This window comes from Cebus imitator, unplaced genomic scaffold (assembly GCF_001604975.1).
Source record: "Cebus imitator isolate Cc_AM_T3 unplaced genomic scaffold, Cebus_imitator-1.0 Scaffold289, whole genome shotgun sequence".
Lineage (NCBI taxonomy): Eukaryota > Metazoa > Chordata > Mammalia > Primates > Cebidae > Cebus > Cebus imitator.
Window position 1 is genome coordinate 557,394 of NW_016107604.1, and position 8,563 is coordinate 565,956.

Sequence of the window (8,563 nt, forward strand, 5' to 3'; positions counted from 1 at the left end):
AAAAAAAAAAAAAAAAAAAAAAAAAAAAAAAAAAAAGAAAACTTTTGGAGGTGATAGATACGTTCATTATCTTGATGTTTTTGATGGTGTCACTGGTATACACCTATGTTGGAACTTATCAAATTGTACATTTTAAATTATAACTCAATAAAGCTGTCAAAAAATAAAAAAGAAAAGTAAAACCCAGTGCTCTGTAGTATCTCTCTACTGGTATAGTGGGTGTCCTGTATGCTAATATTTATTCCTCCTGCGATCATTTTACAAAATGACCTTCTTCAATGAGGTCGTAAGTTCCCTAAAGGTGGGGACAATATCTGTTACACTGTTTTTTTAAAAGTTTATTTAATTTCCCAGAGTATATTTGTTAGAACTCTGGCAGAAAATTGATGAAATACTCAAATTGAGGTAAGTTAAGGAAAGGGACTTTTTTTTTTAACCAAGATGAGGTCATTGTTAAGGGATCTCACACAAGGTTTACTACATGACCAAGGGCAGGTTACAGACAGGTGTTATTATCACTCCTAGGCCTGAGGGGGCGAAGGGATGGTGTGCTTATCAGAACTTGGACTCAGAAAGAAAGTTATGTGGAGAGGCCTGTGACCTTCAGTAGGGGAACACGCCCAGCCTTAATAAGCCTGAGCTGGGAGAGTAGCTAATAGAAGCCACCATTCTAATCTCCTGTTGGTGTTTTCCACTGGACAAATCCAACTCGAAATCAGAACATGAGAAAGAGCACTGATATGGTATACACAGGTCAATCTCTTGAGACAGTGATCAGAGCACAGAAGGGTATAGGGTGGGTCTGGAGGCCCATGGGGATAGGCAGCACATAGGCTATCTAGAACTATGTCAAACATGTGCTCACTTTGCAAATGCTTCTTGTCTGATTAATAAATTGTTGATTTAAAAATCTTAACAAAACTATCATATTTTGCTTTAGAAGAATGACTATTCATTGGCATTTGAAAGCATTTCTCTTTTAGGACCATCTGCAAATTCAATTGACAGTTATTTTCTCACTATTGCCTCCTCGGCACTTCTCATTCCATCAAAATTGTGCCAAATAAATTTCCAGGGTTACTCCTTGATTTCTAAATTCTTCTCTCCAATAGAGATATTTAGGTAAACTGTAATCTTTGTTTGGAGCGATAATATTTTTAAGCGTTCCTCTAAGAAAAGTTTTCATATTTAAATAAATTTGGGAAACTAAATTAAATAAAGTGAATGAATCTACGCTAAAATGTATAAACTGCAGCAAAGTTCTGCCTGGACATCAAGGTGTTCCTATATATCCTCTGAAATCTAGGTGGAGGTTTCCAAACCTCAGTTCTTGGCTTCTGTGCACCCACAGGCTCAACACCACACATAAGCTGCCAACACTTGGGGCTTGCACCCTCTGAAGAATGGCCTGAGCTGTACCTTGGCCCCTTTTAGCCATGGCTGGAGCTGAAGCAACTGGGATGCAGGGTACCATGTCCTGAGGCTGCATAGAGCAGGGGGATCCTGGGCCCAACCCATGAAAGCATTTTTCCCTCCTAGGCCTCAGGTCTGTGATGGGAGGGGCTGCCATGAAGGTCTCTGACATTTTCTCCATTGTCTTGGTGATTAATATTTGGCTCCTCATTACTTAGGCAAATTTCTGCAGCTTGCTTGAATTTTCCCTCAGAAAATGGGTTTTTCTTTTCTACTGCATCATCAGGCTGCAAAATTTCCCAACTTTGATATTCTGCTTCCTCTTGAACACTTTGCTGCTTAGAAATTTCTTCTGCCAGATACCTTAAATCATCTCTCTCAAGTTCAAAGTTCCACAGATCTCTAGAGTAGGGGCAAAATGCTGCCAGTCTTTCTGCATAGCAAGAGTGACCTTTACTCTAGTTCCCAACAAGTTCCTCATCTCCATCGAGACCACCTCAGCATGAACTTTATTCATTCACTATCCGCATTTTGGTCAATGCCATTTAACAAGTCTCCAGGAAGTTTCAAACTTTCCCACATTTTCCTGTCTTCTTCTGAGCCCTCCAAACTGTTCCAGGCTCTGCCTGTTACCCAGTTCCAAAGTCGCTTCCACATTTTCAGATATCCTTATAGCAACACCCTACTCTCTGCAGTACTAATTTACTGTATTAGTCTGTTCTCACGCTGCTGTGAAGACATACCCGAGACTGGGTAACTTATAAAGGAAAGAGGTTTAATTGACTCACAGTTCTGCATGGCTAGGGAGGCCTTAGGAACCTTACAATCATGGTGGAAGGCACCTCTTCACAGGGCAGCAGGAGAGAGAATGAGTGCCGAGTGAAATGGAGAAAAGCCCCTTATAAAACCATCGTATCTCATGAAAACTCACTATCATGAGAACAGCATGGGGGATCTGCCCTCATAATCTAATCACCTGCCATGAGGTCCCTCCCACAACATGTGGGGATTATGGGAACTACAATTCAAGATGAGATTTGGGTGCAAGCACAAACCATATCACCATGTCATCCTCCCATTTCTACAACAACAGAGGAACATCCCAGCAGACCCATTCTAATGCTACCCATAAACTGGCTCTTGGCATTTCTAGAAAAAAATATCCAACAAAGAAAACTTTTGCTGTTATCATTTATAATTGAGGAAGAAATAGAGACTCTGGTCACCACCATGTGGCATGTTCACAGAATGGGTTGCGAAGGGGGTTTTGAGAAAAATTATGCCAGCTAAGCCTTGATAGAGCAATAAACAGAAGGCACAAGCTGTGCTCTACAGTCTCTCTGTGGGGTATGACCTGCAATCTTCATTATCAAAAGAGCGAACATTGTTTTTTCTGCTTTTCAATAGGTAATTCGCTCTTATTCAAAGAGATTGTAGATAAAAATGCTCTGTCCTTTTGAAATTTACAATCTGCTGGACAATACTTTCTGAGTGTTATGAGCACCATAGTGAGAACAAGATGTCCTTGGGCTCCCTCCCCTGCTTTCTCCTCCTCTTCCCTCCTCTCCCTGATACCTCTCTGCTTCTTCTATCTGTCCTTTCCACTGCTCCCCAGCCCCCAAGGCTGCTTTTGTGTTAACTCCTGCTGCCTTCACATAAAACATCCCACTGTCATTAATAAACAATGGCTAGTGTCACAGATGAGACCTCAGCCACCCTGGCCTGCTGAGCTCCAACTTGAAAAACTAGCAATTAAAAAAAAAATCCTTCTATCTGCTAATCTTCCTTCAAGAGAATCAGATGCAAAATGATGTTCTTTTTCATGAAAATGTTCCTAGCCTGTGGGTGTCAACAGAGGAAGTCTGCTACACCCCAAGGTGATTAGCAAGAAAGCCTCCCTCCTCATCAGTAAAGAACAAACTACTAGGCGACTCTTCACCCACCAGAACTACATAGTCGCCTCTTCTGCCTGTTTTGGTGGGCAGTAAAATCTGGGGGTATTTGTTCTGGAGGTGTGAGTAAAAGGCAATGAGTTAGGTTCACTGCCTTCTTTCACAATAAGGTGAACTGGACTCAAATATAATTGCAATGTTTAAAGTGGTCTCAACCCTTCTAACACAAATGCTAGCCTTCTTCGGCACTCAGTTATTGGTACCAATAAACGGCCCCTCCTCCCTCCTTTCTCTGGAGGAATAAACAGCATGTGCTATTTGTTATACACTGTCTGTTCCCACCTCGACAAGGAAAACCAAATGTCCTGATGTTTTGGTTCCCTCATGTCAGCTCAATACTGGCTGGAAGTACTCAACATAAAGGATGTCCCAAAGAAAGAATTTCATTTTACTTATGAAACCAGTATTCTCAAACCACAAACCAAACTCTGTGGTTAAAGAATATGATTATTCTCTTCCTAAATTAAGTAGTGGTGGGCAAGGCAAAAGTCCATGAGGGCAAATCATCTCTCCCTGCAGCCATCCAGGTAACACCCCCAGATAACATTTGTGTTTGTCTACTACAAGGCATCATTTCTCAAAATGTCTTCCATATGCTCAGAAACATGTAGAATAGAGGGCCCCACTGCAGATCTTCTGAATCATAACCTCTGATTTGAATGTGTTCCTGGTAATTCTCATGCTCACTCAAGTTTGAGAATCACTGATAGGCATGGGTCCAGAGACTCTGCCTATACCTGATTAAGCTATTTTTTATGCATCACAGAGGAGAGAAGGGTTTTGGAGGCATACTCAACTCTCTATGCTTTCTTCATAACATTATTTTTATTTAAAACATCACCTGTTATATCAACATGAATTTCAACTTAAACACAAGTGATACACAAGGCAAAGACAAATGCTTGGGTATGATTTAGAAATATTTGCTATCAAACAGAATTACTTTACATTTCTGCCTACACTCTCATACCATCTTATATTACCCACAGGCTGTCTTTGGGGTTATTCCTAGATGTGATTTCTATGCTTTGGCTTTGACCTTCTCCCAGCTGCCTACTTTTGGAACACATACCCATTCCTTTTACTTTCCACCCTTCTTCTAAGAATTATTCCTCCAATCAGTTTTTGTCTTTATAGAGCAGCACTTCACAGACGGTAATCTGGGAATCCCAGAGGTCCCTGAGACTCTTTTAGGGGACTGATGAGGTAAAAACTATTTTCATAACTAAGATGTTATGTTCCTTTTACTCTTATTTTCTCATACGTGTACAATGGCATTTTCTGGAAGCTACATGATGAGTGATAACATCATCACTCTGATGGCTAGTGGAATGCATTTCTGTGTATTCTTGTGTTTTAAGATTTTCTCAATTTTAATTTCTAATATGATGAATATCAATAGATATAGTTCACATAAACAAAAGCTCTTTGAAGCCCAATTTTTATCAATATAAAGAGGTCCTAATACCAAATAGCTTGAGAACTGCTGTTATAAAAAATGGAATCACATTTCTATCAAGATGGGCCACATTTTTGTAAATTCAGAATTCTTGATCCATCTACTCTGCTGCCATCTCCCTGATGATCAATCAGTGAGCAGCCAGTTTCTAAGTGCCTGTTACATGTCAGGCACTGTACATATAGCAATTGAAGAAAGCAAAGAAGAAAAGAGGAAGAGAAGGAAAGAAGAAAGGCAGGCAGGCAGGCAGGCAAATGAATAAGGGACAAAGAATGAGCTCCTAAAGGAGTTCATAGCCTTCTATAATTCTATCTATAGGTAATATGAGAATCATCTTAAAAAACATTTAAACTTAAACATGGGCCGAGGCCAGTTTGTGTTTCCAAAAGCTCCCCAGATGATTCTAATGCATAACTTTAGTTAAGAATAACATCTAAAATAATTGCCTCCAAAAACTGACGTACAGATTCCTCTTTCTCATATAACTTATTGGTGCTTAGAGTACCTATAAATACTCAGCAGCAGGCAGCAGGAAGACATCTGGCTAAATGAGTACAGGAAACATTGTGGGACTCTGTCAGTTAATAGGAAGACAAGGCAGGCAAGGAGCATTCAGTGTCTAGGTCCAACGATAAGGTAAGATTAAGGGATCAGGCTTCAATAGGACTACAGAAAGCAAGGAGGGGCTTGAGTTCTGACTACAAGGGCAGTTGAGCAAGATTCCTTTTCAAGAACCAAGACAGGGACCTTAGCTTCAGAACTTGAGCAAAAGGAGATGGCAATTAGGCAAGAGGCCAGGTGTCAAAGCCAAGTACACAGGGAAAGCAGAATTTGCACATTGGGCTTTAAAAATGTACTCTAGGTACAAAATTGGTTCTAGCAGGTACGAAATGGAGCTGGGAGTGGTGTGGCAGGGCAGAAGGCTTTCAGGGACCCTAGAGATGAGTGTGAAAGACAGAAAAAGAGGAAATAGACAAATCACCAAGTTTTAAAAAGTAAGTGTTGATCACTCAAAACACTTTTACAAAACTGTGGCGTGGGTGAGAAACTATAATAGTATGTTTTTAGTTCAGTGTAAAGAACCATGATTACCTGAAAGACCTTGATTTGCTTTTGTTGACTTAATTTTAAATATTACAAAACATTTTCTTGTCTAATCTGACTTTCTACAAGAAATAAATTTTTAAGAATTATTTTCGCAAGTAAATCCCCTGATCTTGGTTTTTTTCTTCTCATTTGTCTTTTTTACCTAAATTTAATTTGTTGTTATAGTTAAATAGGATCCACTTTATTAAGATTTTACTGCATATACATTTATTTTCAACTGAAAATCAGACACCAGGCTCTTTAAAAGTTTCAAACAGGATGCTGCATAACATTTACTTGAAAAATAGCATAAATTTAGTTAATTGGTAAAAAGATTTTCAAAATGTTATGACTTTGTACATAAGTGTATGGAGTAGCATACTTTCAGGAATATTTCATGTTTACTTCACAGAGCACCTCGACACATCAGAGCTACTTTCTGACAAATTGATCGATTCAACCAATCAAGTCAGGAAGGCTGAGCAACTTGGTGGATGTAATGTTTAAACTCTGAATATTTCCTTAACAGGAATTCTTTCTGAAGGAAATAATCAACTCAATTTTTCTAGTTCTGTGCCCAATGGTATCTTGGATAAAACTGCTATAGCAGCTGATCCTGCATAAATAGCAGCCAACTGAGTGTACTGGAGACACATTACCTTATTTGTGCAGTAATAGATGTCTAACTTATAAACTTGTCACTGTATGAATTAAACTTTTTCCTAACTCTGTATTTCATAGACAGCTATTTATTAAACTCTTTAATTTTTAGTAGGTAAAGTTAGATGGATTTTCCAATACATTATATCACGTCAATGAACCTACTTTGGTAAACACACATTTAAAAGTTTCCCTCCAACCACTGAATACACCCTTCTGTCCTTCTCTTTCTTAGTTTTTTTTTTTTGCCACCTCTTATGCTTTTATTTCACTTTTTTCTCTTCTCTAATTTCTCTTCTAACGCTAGAATTCTTTTATCCTCCATCACAAAAAGTAGATTTCTCTGTTGAACTCACAGACAGATCATTCACACATTCATTTATTCACTCATTCATAAATTCAAACAATCAATAGTATTTACAGTGCAGCTTCCATGTACCAGGGTTTGGCTACTATCTGTGGCTTCTCTTTGAGGCCTCCTCTTCTTTTGTCCTCCCACATCCCAGTTCCCCCTCATACATACAAACACACATACTCACACATGCATTCAGAGGATTTTATAATTGGAAGCGAACATATGTCACTGAATTTGGCCACTACTATACATATATACTAGAAAAGAGTGGCCAAATTCAATGACATATGTATATATACACAAAATATATATGTGTATATATATTATATACATTGTATATATGTACACATATATATTTTTATGCACATATATACAATGTATATCAAATACATATACATGGCCTTCTTCCTTTTGGTTCTTCATATTATTTTCCCTTTGGGACTCTTTACCCAATGGCTAAAGAATTTCAACCTTTTTATCTAACTGAGTAGAATACTGGGTCCCTCAATCCATGGCCAAATACTTTGAGGCTAGTCTTACAATCAATTACAAAAAGATAGAAATGACTCTGAGAATCCCATTCCCATTTCAGAGCATAGCAGCAGGAGAATTGGGTGTAACATTTGTCTGTGTGTATTTTTTTATTTTAATATTTAAAAAATTCAAACAAAGTTTATGCTCCTGGCCTCTCAGGTGAGATTTTAGAAAGGTTTTATAAAGATTTTAATAATGTTAAAACCCCAAACTAAACCACTTTAAACTTTAATTTGAAAGGTGCACATACGGTATTTTTTTCATTTAATAAACATTTATTGAGCACTTCTTATGGGCCAACCCCATGCAAGCTACTGAGGAAACAAAGACAAGTTAGACCCAAATTCTGCTCTTGAGAAGTACCCAAACTAGTGAGTCATACACGTAAATCACTGACTGCAATATATCATAATGAATATTATGTTAAAGGAACAAACTCTTGTTTGTGTGCAACTATGAGCAAACTAGTATTTATCCCTGTAGTGGGAGTAGAGGATGATGGTAGAGAGTCAAGGACACAACAGAGAGAAAGCAATATTTGAATTGGTACTTGAAAGCTGAGCAGGAATTTTCCAGAGGTAAAAAGAGCATGAGGGAAAAGGAAATAGCTTGTGAAACTCTCTTTAAGATGGCTTCTTGTATTCAGGGAGCAGGAGAACTGAGGAGGTGAATTACTTGATGAGGTCAAGCATGGCCTCAATGGTATTTCCACAGAGAAAAATCTTAGCTGTCTCTTCTTCCCCAGAGTGTCTTTGTTTTGTTTACTACTCTATTTCAATGAATCACCAGCTGGATGAAACCCAAGCAACCTTAGCAGATGAGGACTTGTTTTACCTATACTGGACTTTAAGGACTCTCTTTAGCTGACTCTTTGCAATCTACAATTCTCATTGTCAGAGAACTTACATAATGTGAACTTTTGAGCCCATCCTGTCCCATGTTTCTGGAATGAACTCTTGAAAGGCATGCCTGGGCCGGGCGCGGTGGCTCACGCTTGTAATCCCAGCACTTTGGGAGGCCGAGGCGGGTGGATCACGAGGTCAAGAGATTGAGACCATCCTGGTCAACATGGTGAAACCCCGTCTCTACTAAAAATACAAAAAA

General features: G+C 38.7%; 1 protein-coding gene across 1 annotated transcript in view; it reads left to right on the forward strand.

The window, feature by feature from the left end:
• Positions 1-8,563, forward strand: part of LOC108285056 (60S ribosomal protein L5-like) — a 59,643-nt gene that overhangs the window by 986 nt on the left and 50,094 nt on the right. The gene's annotated exons all lie outside the window — the stretch shown is intronic.